We start from the raw sequence: 16115 nt of genomic DNA on the forward strand, positions 1-16115 counted from the left end.
TAACTAGGAGAGGAATTGCTGGATCATATGATGATTCTACATTTTGCATCTTGAGGAAGCACCAAACGGTTTCCACATCAGTTTCCACCAGCAATGTATGAGGATTCTGATTTCCACGTATCCTCACCAGCACTTTTTCTATTATTGTGATTATGGCCATCCTAGTAGGTTTGAAGTGATATCTCATGGTTTTGATTTGCATTTCCCAGGTGATTAATGGTGCTGAGCATCTTCTCATGTGCTTATTGGCTATTTGTGTGTCTTCTTTGAAAAAATGTCTATTTAAGTATTTTGCCCATTTTTAAAAGGGTTGTTTGTTTTTTGTTGTTGTTGTTGAGCTGTAAGAGTTCTTTATATGTTTTGGATTTAAACCTTTAATGAGATATATGATTTGCAAATACTTTCTCCCATTCTGTATTTTTTTCCCACTTTCTTAATAATGTCCTTTGATACAGAGATTTTTTTTATTTTTGTAAACTCCAACTTATCTTCTTTATCTTTTGTTGCTCTTACTTCTGTTTTTATATTTAAGGATCCATTGTCAAATCTAAGGTCATGCAGATTTACCCCTGTGTTGTCTTCTAGGAGTTTTACAGTTTTAGCTTCTATATTATATTTAGGTCACTGATCCATTTTGAATTAATTTTTGTATATGGTGTGAGGTAGGGGTTCAACTTAATTCTTTTGCATATGGAAATCAAATCATCTCTAATCACTGATTCTTTACACTTTTCACATTTTTTTTCTTGTCCGTATTTTTAAAATTTTAAGAATTCATTTTAACCAACACAGAAAAATAAGACAAAATAAACTTCTCATTACCTCACACTTTCAGAGTTAACTCCATTTCTGACATTTATCTGTCCAGAGAGAAGCAATATCCACAAACTGCTCTTTCTCAGTAGGACCTAAAAAGTGCACCTTCCTTCTCTGAGGGGACTTATGTGTGACAGACAGCTTGTTATGGAATTATAAACTTTTATGGATAACTTGAAATAGAGATTTTTCCAGCATCCTTTAGGGTTAGTCACCTGTAAAGTTCCTTCGGAATGTCAGAAATAAGCTTGACCTTGGCTGTTTGGAAACTACTGATATCATGAGGTTATTTTAGCATCCAGAAGATAATCAATATGTGTATATACTGACTGATGGGCTTGAGGAGAGATGCCTCTGGCAGAATCTCAATCCCATTTTGATTTTGACAGCTCAGGGTCCATAAATGTGTCTGTTCATCTTTCAACAATTTTCTTTGCTCAAGGAAATCTGTGGCCTTTCTTTTTCAGTAGAATTTTTTCCTTAATGAAGGGTTATATTTCCTATAGGGAAGCTGCAACTTTCCCAACTCATTTTATTTCAAGAAAATGTAATGAGCATCTATTACAGGTTAAGTGTTATGCTAGGCATTGGGAATCCCAAGAAGAATAAGAAACAATTCTTGCCCCAGGGTAACTTAACAATGCATTGAGGGAGATAGATATGTATGTATTCAGGTTTACTAAATTATTGAAGACTGAAGATAGTACTTCCTAGAAGTATAAGAGCTGTGATTATTTTTTTGTAAGGTGGGCTTTGGACCCAGAATGTCAAGATTCAGATACTATTTCTACAACTTGCTACCTGCGTGTGGGGGAGCTGATTACTTAACCTTTCTGAGTCTTTGTTTCCCATTTACAAAATGGAGGTACTCATACTTAACTGAGAGGATTATGACAAGACAAGAGAGATTCGGAGATACGATAAGTAAATATTCTTGTTTGGCACACTGTCATCACTCAAAAGCTAATGTTTATAGAGTGCCCCATGCAGTTCCAAGATCTCTATGGAATTACCTTAAACAATCTATGAGGCAGATACTATCCCCATTTTAGGGATGACACTGAGACTTACGAAGCCTACGTTGTTTGCTCCAAGCCCCATAGCTAGTGAGTAGTGATACCAGAATTCGAAGCTAACCCATCTATTCACAGAACTTATATCTTTAGCCACTGTTATATAATGCCTTTCCCTGAAACAAGTAATGTCCTGTAGTCACACACTTGAAGGACAAATTTTTGAGAGTTGGGATAATCGTGGAAGGCTTCCTGGAGGAATTAGACCTTGAGCTTTGCCTTGAGGTATAATAGAAAAACCTTAGTTATTCTTTCTTTCTAAATTCCAGTTTAAATGTATGGTGTTGTGTTAACACTGTGTGGATTGAGAACAGTATTTTGATTTTTTTTTTTAAAGATTTTATTTATTTGACAGAGAGAGAGAGAGAGAGAGAGAGAAGGAGAAACAGGCTCTCCGCAGAGCAGAGAGCCTGATGCGGGACTCGATCCCAACACCCCGAGATCATGACCGGAGCCGAAGGCAGATGCTTAACTGACTGAGCCATCCAGGCGCCCCAGTATTTTGATTTTTTAAAATGCCCTGGGTTAAAACTTATCTGCCAGCTTCCTCCTGATATTTATTAAACTCGACGATGCTGCATTTCTCTAACCATCATATTTCACTACTCAAGACCATGAACGACAAGTTCCCACAAGGGCTGTGGTGCCAAGAAGAGGGTAAGGCTACAGTCCAGGGCCTGTCACTTAGGGTTTGAACTGTCCTCACCCTCCACAGGATGCATAAATTGTAGGCTAAGAGGGGGCAGAAATGGAATTGGCTTCTTCAGAGCTCTCCCTAGTTATCCAGTAAATACTCTTAAAATTGGAGAAATGTCAAAAAAAAACCCCCAAACTTTGCAATCTGATAAAAATGACAGCTTACGCTGCTCAAGTGAGAACTTTTCCAAGCTAGAAGTCCATCTGTTTACTTGTTGATAATATGCGTAGCTCATCATTGTAGGAATTAGCCCAATTTGTACCCACTGTGACTGTGTGAGCATATTCTTCCAAAATGATTGGCAGCACATAATATATCAAGATCTTTTTATTCCTTGTATTAATATAATATGAACTGTGAGAAGATTAAAGTCTCATTTACATAACCTGAGATAAAAGGAGGTGAGATATTGTAATTATCCTTTCAAGCTAAATTTCACTGCTATTTAAATTAACCTATGCGAAGAGCAAGTTAACCCCAAGGAGAGCTCTTGCCCCACGAAATCTACTTGTGAAATCAGGGGTGTTTATAAGCTGGTCAATCAATTAACTATTTGCTATAAGGATGCGGACTTCAAGTTGAAATTGAGGACAACGAACTGGGGGCTGCTGGTTTGCTCTAGGGCGTTGTAATTTTTCTCTGATGGTGTTCCATTTTTATTTGGGCAAAATGGACAAGATTATTACAGTTGGCCACACTTTCTTGGTTTTTCAAAGTAGTGAGATGGAAAGAGCAATGATCTGGAGTCAGAAAATATGGGTTTGCGTTTAAGCTCCGCCATGTGCTAATTCTATGACCACAAGGGAGTCTCTACCCCTCTGAGCTCAGTTTGCTTAAATTTCCACAGGTCTAGTTGATATCTGTATCTAAATGCTCAAAAATGCTATGATTCTCAAAGAAATCTTATGAATGCCTACCAGAGAGATATATTGTTGAACAGATATTTTAAAATCCACTATGTCATGTAATCCTTAAAATCTAACATTAATTTAAAAATCTCTGAAGTTTCTGAGTTATAAAAAACCGGACTGTTCTAATGCTTGTGTTCATTTTAGCATTAGAAGAAGTAACAGGGAAAAAGGAAGCTAGAGCTTGTCGGATGCTTGGAATCTCATTAAAAATTAAATAAGATGTTAAAATAAAATTTAATTATTTTTTATGATCCTGAAAGTTACAGTGAAATCCTTTGGGGCTTTCCAAGAAAAGAAGTTCAAAACACACTTGCTTTGGTTGTGTATTCCTGTGTAACAATCACCCCACAGGTTAGTGGCTTAAAATACAAACATTATTTCTCGATGACTGTGGGGCAGGAATCTGGGCGTGGCTTATCTGGGTGTCTCTAGTTCAAGGTTGCGTGGTTGGCATCACACTGTCTGCTGGAGCCACAGTCTTATCTGAAGGTTCAGTAAGGGGAGGGCTCACATCCATGCTCACTCATGTGGTTGTTGGAAGGATTTAGTTCCTTGCAGCCTGTTGATTAGAAGCCTCCCCTCTCAATTCTTTGCTTCATGGACTTCGTGGAACAACTGAAAACACAGCTGCTGGATTCCTCACAATGAGTGAGAGAGTGAAAGGAAACGAACACCCAGGACAGCAGCTACAGTCTTTCTATAATCTGATCTTGTAAGAGACATCCCATTACTCGTGCCACATTCTATTAATTAGAAGCATGTCAATAATCTCAACTCATCCTTAAGGGGAAGGGATTGTATAAGGGCATTAAAACCAGAAGGTGGGGATCACTGGGAACATAGTAGAGGCTGTAGACTACAACACTACATATTCTTCCTCCTTATTTTATTTCAGGAACATGATTATAGATCTAGAAAATGCTTCCTCTGTATCTTTTACTGGAATGGAAAACAATAATCTTTACAATTAGGTGCCATTATTTAGGGAAGGTAAATTCCAGCCCTCCCTTAAAATATGTGAAATATTCGTAATTCCAATGACTGTAGAGGACTGTGGATATACGCTCATGAATTATCAAATAACATCAAAGTATAAAGGAGAAGCAAAGGTGGATCACCTTGCAAACTAAGGTAAGTCCTCTAGGTTGGTCTACGGGTAGCTTGTAATCAGAGTTTATCAATCTTTGCTCAGAAGTCACACGGAAGCTGGTATCTTTCAGCTTGATTATTACTGTAGCCTTTTTATATCCTGGGCATCGTGAGGAGAGGTGTTATTCTGGGCCAAATAGCTGAGTGGACACGATTGTCTCTCTGCCTTCATTAACTGTACTCTTTCCCTTTCTGGTACTCTAGTCATCTCTGCCAACTCCTGCTGGCAAGAAAAGATATGAAACCAGTAACTTGGAGTCACATCAAAGTATTAGCTCATGTAGTGATATTTGCATTTTAAGCCTGGCTTCGTGGAATGAAAGGCTCTGTCCCCTGGTGAAGGAATTTCAGTAAACAGGTGGGAAAGAGGTTTTCTCTCCTGAGGGTGCCTGCAGAAGGAAAATGCCTCCATTCTCATTTAGGAGGCAGTGGCCCACCCCTCTGACAGGTGAAGTCCTGTTTCTGTTTCCAACCCAGGATCATGGAGCAGTGTGCTGAGCTGAAGGTCATTATGTTTCTGGGGCACAGCACATATAACCTCCGCTTCCTGGTGTTTGGCTCTGATGCATTGTGAAGGAGAGCACGAAGGGACAATATTTAATTGCTGGAGGACAATTCTGTTCTTTCTTTTGTTCAGCTGAGTGAAGATTTCTGAGAGAGACAGAAACTGTGGGAAATAGTGAACACGATGGGTTGGGTGACCCGCGGAGGAAAGAAGGAAATTGACATAAATTGTATGCGGTGCATTTCACAACTTTCTTTATTTTCCTTCTTGAGAAGTTAGCATAATTGTTTCTAATTTTTAAATGAGAAAAATGTGTGCTTAGCAAAATTGGGTGATTTTTCTGCATCCTTGTCTCAGAGGGTTGTTGTGAGGATCAAATGTGTTAACACCTAAAAGTGTCTGATAAATGCTTGTTGTTGTTCTCATTGCTATGACTGTTGTTTCAGGTCACGTAGTTAGAAATTAGCAGGGTAAGAATATGAACCGGGGTACCTTACGCAACCTTTCCTGCTTCCTCTAAAAGGAGTAATTTGCTAGTTGGCAGTGGGAGGCTGGTTTGGGTGGGGGCGGGAGCAGGGAGGGAAGGTAAAGAATCACAAGCGGTAGGGAAAGAGGCCGTGAGGTGGTTTATGTGACAAGAGCAACTGAAGAGTGTGGGAGTTGATGTAGGCAGACATGAATTGCTGGAGGGTTTTAAAGTCAACTGTGATTTATTTGAATTTGATATGATATTGAACACCAAGGGAGGATGTTGGGAGGGTGCATTATTTGGTCAAAGCAGGGATGGGGAAAACGTTTTAGAGGTGACATTCTCAGCCACTAGTAAGGAAGGGAGGACAGAAGACGAGAGGCTCTTTTTAAAAATATGCGGAGACCAGGAATAGGATGGAATAGCAGGCAGACAATAACTTAGAATGGGCTAAATAAGCATTGGGCTGCAGAATGCTGCCTCCAGTTTTGACCACTCCCCACTCCCCCCAGACGTATCCGTGGGCTCCAGAGAGGTAGTGTGGTTGGCACCTGGGATGGTGCATTAGCACCGTGGGAATGAGTGGTTTCTCATGGAAGGCTTGCCAACACATCTCCCTGGTTTTATGTTTCCCAGTAAGGAGGCCTGAATGAGGTGCAAAAGGCTGCATGGATGAGCTTGCAGAATTGCAAAAGTAGAATTAGTCACAGAGGCTAAAGTGTGGTGCACAACCCTGATTTGTGGCTTCATGATATGCACGGGGGGCCAAGATGGATTCATGTAAATTAGAGGCAGTGGAAAGCTCTATAATGGGGAAAGGGGGGATGCCTGCAATGACAGAGAGTTCTAGTCTCGAAGGGGCCTATAAAGTAAGTTTTGTGGAAGAGAGCCGTAAATGCTAGGCTCCTGTTCTCTTCTCTGTTGAGCGGAGAAATGTCAACTCCAGTGGTGTGAGAAGGGGCGTGGTCTCCTGTCTGCATGAACTGTACTAATTGTGCCCTTTCCAAGGGGGACATCACCTTCTTTCAGCAGGACTGCAGTTTTCAAGATGCTAGGCCATGGGGAAAAGTATTATGTTCACCTGTGCCTTTCCGAGAGTTTGCTAGATTGAGTTGGTGACCCCCTCTCCCATCATCAGTCCCATCCAATTTCTGAGCTAATCCAGACCTGGATAAAAATGTCTCAACAACTCTGGTTTCCCTTCCTGGTGGGATCTGGAATGTATCTTGCTACTTTGGACAGAGAATCATAAGCATCAAAGATGAGCCCTTCCTCACTCCCTCTGAGGGACCCCGTTTGCTGTTTCTCTGGCTGGGTGTCCTGTGAGTCAACCAATCCTCAGCAACCTGCTATAACCATCAACATTATTTTTAGTGGAAGCATTCCTTTTGTTACTTGCTGCCCTATTGGATCCTTTCATATATTGGCAACTACTTGAGCTACTTTATTTCACGTATATTTTCTCAGTTCTTGATGCTCCAAGTTAGGCTTTCTTGCCAGTTGCAGGGTTCAGATTGTAGAAATGCAGAAGAGAATGACAAGGGATGGGAAGCACTGGCCCCGGGCTTCCCAATCTCCTTTACATCATGATAATATTTGCATTGCCCAGACACACCGGGATAAATGAACTAATATATCTGGAGGTTCTGGTCACCACCCTGGAGGACCAAAGGGATTAATAGTGTGCTCAATTTCACACTGGTTAAGGAGTTGTGAAACTAATATAGTGTTATATGTCGATTATATCTCAGTTAAAAAAAGACAGTTGTGGCTCATCTTATCATGGACAATATGAGACTTATTTAAAGAATGTGGCCTGAGGCACCTAAGCACTTTCTCCAAGTGAGCATTTATAGATTTGGGGCTGTGGTGCTCTCTCCCTGTTTTTTTTTTTTTTCTCCCTGTTTTGATCACTGCCGCCTCTTTTGCTGAAGCCATCTTGCTTAGTTCATTCTCCTTTCTCTTGCTTCTTTAATTTCCATTCTCTCTAAGCAAACTCCCTCATCTGCCCTCTAACTCCTAGGCCATTTCTACCTGTTTCCATTAGGAATACATTCGCATGGCCTGGAATGTTCTCTGTAAGCACATCTTGGTCTCTTGGGGATTTTTGGAGAGCAGTATGGGGGGTAAATCTTGGCCCCGTTGAAACAGATTTTGAGTCAGACTACCCAAAATTTGGATCTCAGGCCAGCCACTTATTAGCTTGCCCTGTTGGATCCTTTCAGATATTGGCAACTGCTTGAGGTTGCCGGTAGGCAAGGAGGGAGCTCATTGGAGGGAGATACTCCAAGGAAGGAAGAGTCAGAGAACCTCTAACAAAGCTCCGTGAGATCTGTTACAACTGTATCTTAGTCTGTTTGGGCTGCTATAACAGAATACCAGAGACTGGGTGGCTTAAACAACCAAAATTTATTTTTCATAGTACTGGGGAATCAGGAAGTCCAAGGTCAAGGTGCTGACAGATTTAGTGCCTTGTGAGAACCTTCTTCTTGGTTTGTGCACAGTCATCTCCTCCCTGTGTCCTCACGTGGTGAAGAGAGATGATCTCTCTCGTGTCTCTTCTTAAGGCCACCAGTCTCGTTTATGAGGGCTCCATCTTCAAATACCATCGCACTGGGGATGCGGCATAAAAATTTGGGGGGAGAGACACAAACATTCAGCCCTTAGCAAACTGAAATGATAGTTATGGCTGTAGAGCATGCTGAGACCTCAGTGGCAGACAATCCAGAAAGAGGAAGAAGTTGACACCAGGTGGGAGTAGGGTTAGTGAAAATGTATTGGTATCTAAGTGGTATGGAAACATAACCGAGTTTCATATATTAATTTTGCATCCAGCAACTTTGCTGCAGTTTCTTTATTAGTTCCAACAATTTGTTTGTCGAGTCTTTAGGGTTTTCTCTATAGAATATCATATCATCTGCAAATAGAGACAGATTTATTTCTTCCTTTTGGGTTTGGATGTCTTTTATTTCTTTTTATTGTTTAATTGCTCTGGGTAGGACTTCCAGTACTATTAAGAATAAAAGAGAGTAGGTTTCCTTGTCTTCTTCCTAATTTTATTTTCTTTCTTTGTTTTTAAAGCTTTTATTTATTGGGGGGGAGGGGCAGAGGGAGAGGGAAAGAGAGAATCTCAAGCAGACTCTGTGCCGAGCATGGAGCCCAACGCAGGGCTCAATCCCATGACTCTGAGATCATGACCTGAGCTGAAATCAAGAGTGGGACACTTAACTGAGCCACCCAGGTGCCCTTCTTCCTAATTTTAAAGGGCCATCTAGTATGATATTAGCTGTGGGCTTGTCATAGATGGCCTTTATGATATTGAGGTATGTTCCCTCTATATCCAGTTTGTTGAGAATTTTTATCATTAATGGATATTGTTCTGTGATCAATTAATTTACAGCAAAGGAGCCCATAATATACAATATGAAAATCACAGTCTTTTCAGTAAATGGTGCTGGGAAAATGGGACAGTCACATGCAAAAGAATGAAACTAGACTACTATCTTAGAAAATCAGGTCAAAATAGATGAAAGACTTGAACGTAAGACCTGAATCCATAAGACTCTTAGAAGAAAACATAAACGATAAGCTCCTTGACATCAGTCTTGGTAATCATTTTTTGAACTTGACACCAAAAGCAAAGGTGACAAGAGCAAAAATAAACAAGTTGCTCTGCATCAGAGTAAAAAGCTTCCACACAGTAGAGGAAGCCATCAACACAATGAAAGGCAACCTATTGAATGGGTGAGAGTATTTACAAATCATGTATCTGATAAGTGGTTAATATCCAATATCTAAAGAACTCATACACCTCGGTAGCAATCTCCCCGCACCCCCAACAATCTAATTAAAAAATGGGCAGAGGAACTGAATAAACGCTTTTTCAAAGAAGGCATGCAAATGGCCAATGGGTAAGTTAAAAGGTGTTCACTATCACCAATCATCAGGGAAATGCAAATTAAAATCACAATGAGATCTTGCTTCATACCTGTTAACATGGCTATTATCAAAAAGATAAGAGAGAACAAATGCTGGCAAGGATGTGGAGAAAAGAGAGCCCTTGTGCACTATTGGTGAGAATGCGAATTTGTGTTGCTACTATAGAAAACAGTATGGAGATTCCTCAAAAAATTAAAAATTGAACTATCATATGATCCAGCAATCCCGCTTCTGAGTATATGCCCATAAGAAATGAAAACAGGATCTCAAAGAGATATGTGTGCCCCCATGTTCATGGCAGCATCTTCACAGTAGCCAAGACATGGAAACAACTTAAGTGTCCATCAATGGATGAATAGATAAGACACACACACACACACACACACACACACTAGAATTTACTTAGCCATAATAAAGGAAATCTTGCCATGTGAGACAACATGGATGTCCCTTGAGGACATTATGCTAAATGAAATAGGCCAGACGAAGATGAATACTGCATGGAATCACTTATATGTGAAATCTTAAAAAAAAAAAAAAAGTCAAACTTATAGAAACAGAAAGTAGGAAAGAAGTGGTTTTCAGAGGCTGGGAGTAGGGGATACAGGGAGAGTTTGGTAAAAGGGTGAAACTTTCAGCTATAATTAAATAAGGTCTCAGGGTCTAATGTAAAACATAGTGACAATAGTTGATAACATTATTTATGTGCCTTACATTATATGTTATTACATAATGTATTATGTTATTTTATTACACATGAGTTGTATTACAGAATTAAAATTTGCTGAGAGTGGAGGACATAAATGTTCTCACACACACACAAAAGACATGTATGCTGGGTGATGTATGTGTTAATTACCTAGATGGTGGAACTCTTTCACAATGTATATGTATACGATATCACCACAGTGTACACTTTGAATATCTTCTAATTTGGTCAATTATACCTTAGTCAAGCTGAAAAAAAAGTCCAGTTCCTTATTGCCACATCACACTTTCTCCCGGGCAGGAGCTGAGCTGTCAGAAGTATGTTAAATTATGTCCCATGAACTCTGCTCAAGAATGTAGGCAAAGAGGTAATACACTTTAGGCATATTTAAACAAAAGGCTGACACTTAATCATGTAAGCTTTAGTTATCTAAAAAAAAATCACTTAGGTAGAGTAGGCAGAGAGAAAAAAGGAGCCACTGCAATGTTTTGTCATATCAGGTGGCACCCTCAGCGATTACATCAAATACTGAACAGTCACTTTTAATTTTGTCCCATGAGCGGTGATATCAGCCTTTTGCTTCTCTCTCTCTCGGTAGAGATCTGTTCACTCTGTCCTGGATCTTTGAAGAATCTCTCAGCTCATGGTTCAGATCTAAAATTTACTTTATGTCCACAGTTTGTGGGCTTTGAAGTCATAAAACTTTTTCTTAAAACAATATCAAGGATATTAAAATTTTAGTAAGTGAGTTTTCACGGATCCAGATAATGTGTTTTCTGCAGCACAATGAAAATGCTTTTAAAATCGATCTCTGAACTGTTTTACAACTGTGTCTATTACAAGCTTATAGACACTTATTCTGAATTTTTTATCTGATATAAGTTGGTCACTTTTGTTCTCTCAACGTGCCTTTTTCCCCTTAAGTTGTATACTTTTTTTCTGGCATAACATCAATTTCTTCAGCATTGCATTTTTATTTGTCCATGAAATAAAGGCATGGCTCCTCTATATAATCCTCCAGAATAATTTTTTCTTTTTGTATAAAATGCTTGATTGTTTCTGAAATCGTTTTGAGGGTCTATAATGTGTCCATTCCATTTTCCAATTGACACTTAGAGAACTTTCTGAAAACACTGAAGAGTAAGGATGGTTCCAAACCTACAATTTAGTCTTAAAGCCAGAATGAAAATACAAATTCTGCTGAGACATAGTCTAAAGAGCATTTCTATAGACTGTTAAAACAGCAGAACATATTATTTTAAAAACAGCCACTTTGCTTTTGAATGCTGTGTTTGAACCATTTTCTAAATCCTCCTTTCCTTCCTTCCTTCCTCCCTCCCCTCCTCCTTCTCTCCTTCCTCCCTTCCTCCCTCCATTCCTTCCTTCCTTCCCTCCTTCCACAAATAGTTATCAAATATCTACTCTGTGGCAAATTTCGTTCTAGGCTCTGGTGTGTTTCAGAAAGAACCAGGAAGTCAATCAGGTTGGAACTAGGTGAGCAAGGAGGTAATGGTAGGAGATGAGGCTAGAGAGATGGTGAGGTGGCAGGGAATAAGATCCTGCAGGGCCTTATGAGCTGTTATAAAAATGTCAACTTTTGTTCTGATGAGATGGGGGCCATTGGAGGGTTTGAGCAGAGGAGTCCAGTCATCTAGCCTGCAGGATTTCTCTGCTGGTGTGTTGAGATTAGGCTGTAAAAGAAGCAAAGACAGAAGCTGAAAGACTAGTTAGGAGAATTTTGTGACAATCCATGCAAGTAGTGATGGTCATTGGACAGGGTGGAGGTAGTGAGCAGCGATCAGATTCTGGATGCATTTTAAAGGTAGAATCAGGGACAATTTGCAGATATGAGGGGAAGACAGAAGTCAGGGGTGATTCCAAGGAATTTGGTCTCAGTAACCATAAAAATGGAAAGAGTTGCTATTATAGGAGGCAGAAAGAATATAAATTTCAGTTTGGACATGTTGGGTTAGAGATGCCTATTAGCCATGTGAGTGAAAATGTTACTATATATGGCATTTATGACTCTAAAATTGATGACTGGGTTTGGATTGGAGATATAAATTTAGGAGCCTTCCTTGCGTAGTTGGTATTTAAAGATATGATGCTGGTTGAGATTTCTAAAGCAGTGACTGATTGGGAGGATAAGGGGTTCAAGGACTGGGCTGTGGGTATATCTGTGTTTGGAGACTAAGGAGATAAAGAGGAGCCAGCCAAGAAGACTGAGAAGTGGCTGAGTAAAGAGTGTTTCAAAGAGGAGAAAGTCACAAACTATGCCACCTACTGCCAGCAGGTCTATTGAGATGAGGACTGAGAGCATCCTAGTGGGCCTAGCTTTGTGGGGGACTGGTAGGGATGGCAAGAATTCATCATTGCATGGAGACCTTTTGCTGGAAAGAAGTGCAGAAAGATGGGGTGGTTGCTGGAGGAGGGAGAATTCAAAGTAAATATTTAATGACATCGAAATGAACTACAGGAGAAGATAGAAATCTGAGTGACCTGGAAAGTTTCAACTGCCTTTCATGTTTTTTGTGAAGATGAATATCCTATACACCATCTTTGTTAATCTTCTGAGATTTACTGATCATCAAACTTGGACTCTCAGGTCTAGAACCTTTTGTGATGAAGAAACCCTGTGAAGAGAATATTTCTGTGGTTAATTAGACCATCGGAGCCCAATCTAATTAAGACCCTGATAAAAAGCATTAAATATGTTCCAGCTATTTTGATTGATTTTTTCATTAAATTACTAATTCATTTGTTCAAAACATTTATTGAGCACCCACTATGTATGTGTGAGTCAATTGCTAAGCACAGAAAGATGAGTGTGGTGTAATCCTGAAGAGAGAAACATGTAAAACAATAATGACAGTACAAATGGACTTGGACTATAATGGAGGTACAAAGTGCTGTAGTAACAATAAATAGCAGAACAGAGCAGAAAAAGTAGCTGATTAATAGGGCAACTAAAAGGAGAAAGGGGGTTTGGACCTCAGATAGGGGGTTGAGAGGTCCTTGAAGATTTGAACTGCAGGCACACAGTGAATACCGTCCCCTCTCCAAGCATGAGGAGCCAGGCTCACATATCTATGGAGAAATATTTACCAGGATACTGGAGGGGAAAGAGGTTGTGCACCCCTGTGGGAGTTAACGGGTTTGAGTAAGGTCAGCTGATGCTCTATGAATAGCTCAGCGCTGGTTTCCCCTGCCCTCCCATTGCTTACAATAAAGAATTTAGGACTCTGTTACACAAGTCAGCCGATGAGTTAAATGCTAGCCAGAGCCAGCCAGCTGTGTTTACACCCAAAGGAAAGCAGAAATTCTCAGTCCATAAAATGGAAACAAATATAATGTCTGAAGATGTTTCAAAACCAAAATTTTAAACTTGAATCACTTACCAGGTCCAAGAAAACTTTTTTTTTTTTAAAGCAATGCAGATTAAAGTTGATCACAATACATAAATGATAAAAATTCCATTCAATTTAATTTAATTCCATGAAATTTGAGAGTGACCAGGAAGGGGTCAAGGACATGTGAGCAGGAAGATGCTTCCCTTCCCTTTTTGTGCCCCAAGAACATGCTTATTTTGTTCAATGGTTAATTCAGGGCTAGCGTTTCATGCTGGCAGACAGTAACATGAGTTGGATTTGAAGCATGGTTTAAGGAGATAAGCATCATACATGGTTGAGTCCAGAGGAAAGCCAGGATAATCATGGGCTGGGATGATTTGAAAGGATACAGATCTGGGTAATGAGTGGCCATTTTCCTCTTGTATGCTAAGAGCTCATGGCCTGGCAATTACTGCTTTGGACAAAAACCCCAATAACAAAAGCACCACAATTATAGGAAGAGAAGGAATTAACTTTTTATAGAAAACTTACTATATATTTGACATTGTGCTGTACTTATTATGAATTATCTCACTGAATCCTCATAACATATTTACGGTATAAGTGAGACTGTTTCCATACTTTACAGATGAGGACGTTAAGAATCAGAGAGGTCAAATGGAACTGGGATTTGAATTCAGGTGTGTTTGGCTCAGTTTCTGTGCCCAAAGTTATTTATGTCCATGATGCATCTTGCCTGTTACATTGTAAACTCTTTTCAGTGGACTTACATCTCATTGACCCTTGAAACCCACTCCCCACTCCCCACTCCCATGGCTACCATAGTTTCTGGCAGGTCTTAAGTTTGTTGAGTGAATGAATGAATGAATGAATGGAACCTGCAACAACAATTATAAACACTTTCCCTTCAGAACTGATATTCTGTAATCCCTACAGTATCCATTTCATGTATAATGAGACTCTTGGAAAAGGGCAACAATAAGGTAATACAAGACTATCTGAAATATTAGTTTTGCCATCATCTTATTTATTTTCAATAGCGTTCTGGGATTTCTCATTCAAAAAGGGGAAAGTCTCATTAACTAAGAATCCTGAAACAAGCAGGGTGAGGTTATATATATATATATTTTTTTTTTCTTTCTTTCTTTGATGTGATGATGGCTTTGTGTGTTTAGCTTTTATCTTTAACACAGAATTAAATTGTTTAGTGACCTGAAAATTGAAAACTTTCTCTCTACCAAACAAAAAGTATCATTTCTGGACTGAGTGTGAGTAAATGGTTCCTGGTTATCACTTTCCGTTCTTCATCAGTTGAATGTTAGAGATTTGTATTTTCCAGATTAATTATTAGTCTAGGCAAAGACTATGTGCTGTCATGCTTCACAATTAATACTCAGACTGTTTTGAGAAAAGATAATTTGGTATTTTGAAAGAGAGATAATTTTGTGTTTTCTGGCTCATTCTTCAGGGATAAAAATGAAGTGGAGAATATGCACTTCTAGTCTTTATTGCAGTGGAGACAGCAGTTGATTAATTAAGTTGTCACCTAAGTGTAAACAACCCATGTCAGTTATTTTACAACTTTAATAAAGTTTTTAGAAATTTACATCAAAATTTTAATCAACATTACATGTATTATTTATAATACCCGGGTAGTATCAGTGTGGTGTATTTATAAGCATTTTGCACTGGTGCAGAATTCAAACTTGACTCTTCATTAAATTTTAATTCCCAAACTTCACTCTTCTAGGTGAGCTCAGATAGGAAATAACAAAGTCTTCACCCATCTTGGAAATGAGAAGGCTTCCCAGGCTGTTCCAGGCTTCGCCTCAGGCGGGGGGGGGGGGGGGGGGGAGGGGGAATGCCAAACGGTGTCCCCCAAATCCCCTCTGACTTTGACACTTTCTTTCCATTTTGCCTGTTGAATTGCTAAATTTACCAGTATTCCTATATGCTCAGCATTGTCCCAGCTAACTGAGGGTAACAGTCCTTTATAAAAACACCAAATATCGTGGAGGAAGTAGATTATCCAAAGTCTAAGGATGATGGGAGAGAAATGCAGAAAACAGCAGGAAGGGATTGAGTAGGTGGAGGAAGATATTTGACACATAAAAAATTCATGCTGAGCCTTCCTAAGCTGCTCAAATGAAAAGTGATTAAGGCAAAAACTAATGTCTTCATGTCATTTAGAGGAGGGAAGACATACTTTTTAGAGCTGACTTTAATTTTATTCTTAGAATTTATGTGAAGGGAAGGGAACATGGGAAATGCAATTAAAATAAAATTTTTGTTCAACATGTGCTGTTTAGATTGGCACTCATATTAATTCAAAGAACGGGATGATTATCATCAAATATTTAGCATTCTTTTGTGTGAGTATAACAAGTTCAGTAAACACGGTCTCTAACTTTTTGGAGTTATCTTTCTAAGGCAGAATTAAGATACGGTATGCAGAAATCGGACCATTTAGAGTCAGAGACAATATTCACTATGGTTT

The sequence above is a fragment of the Halichoerus grypus genome, chromosome 3 (assembly GCF_964656455.1).
Source record: "Halichoerus grypus chromosome 3, mHalGry1.hap1.1, whole genome shotgun sequence".
In the NCBI taxonomy this organism is placed as follows: Eukaryota; Metazoa; Chordata; class Mammalia; order Carnivora; family Phocidae; genus Halichoerus; species Halichoerus grypus.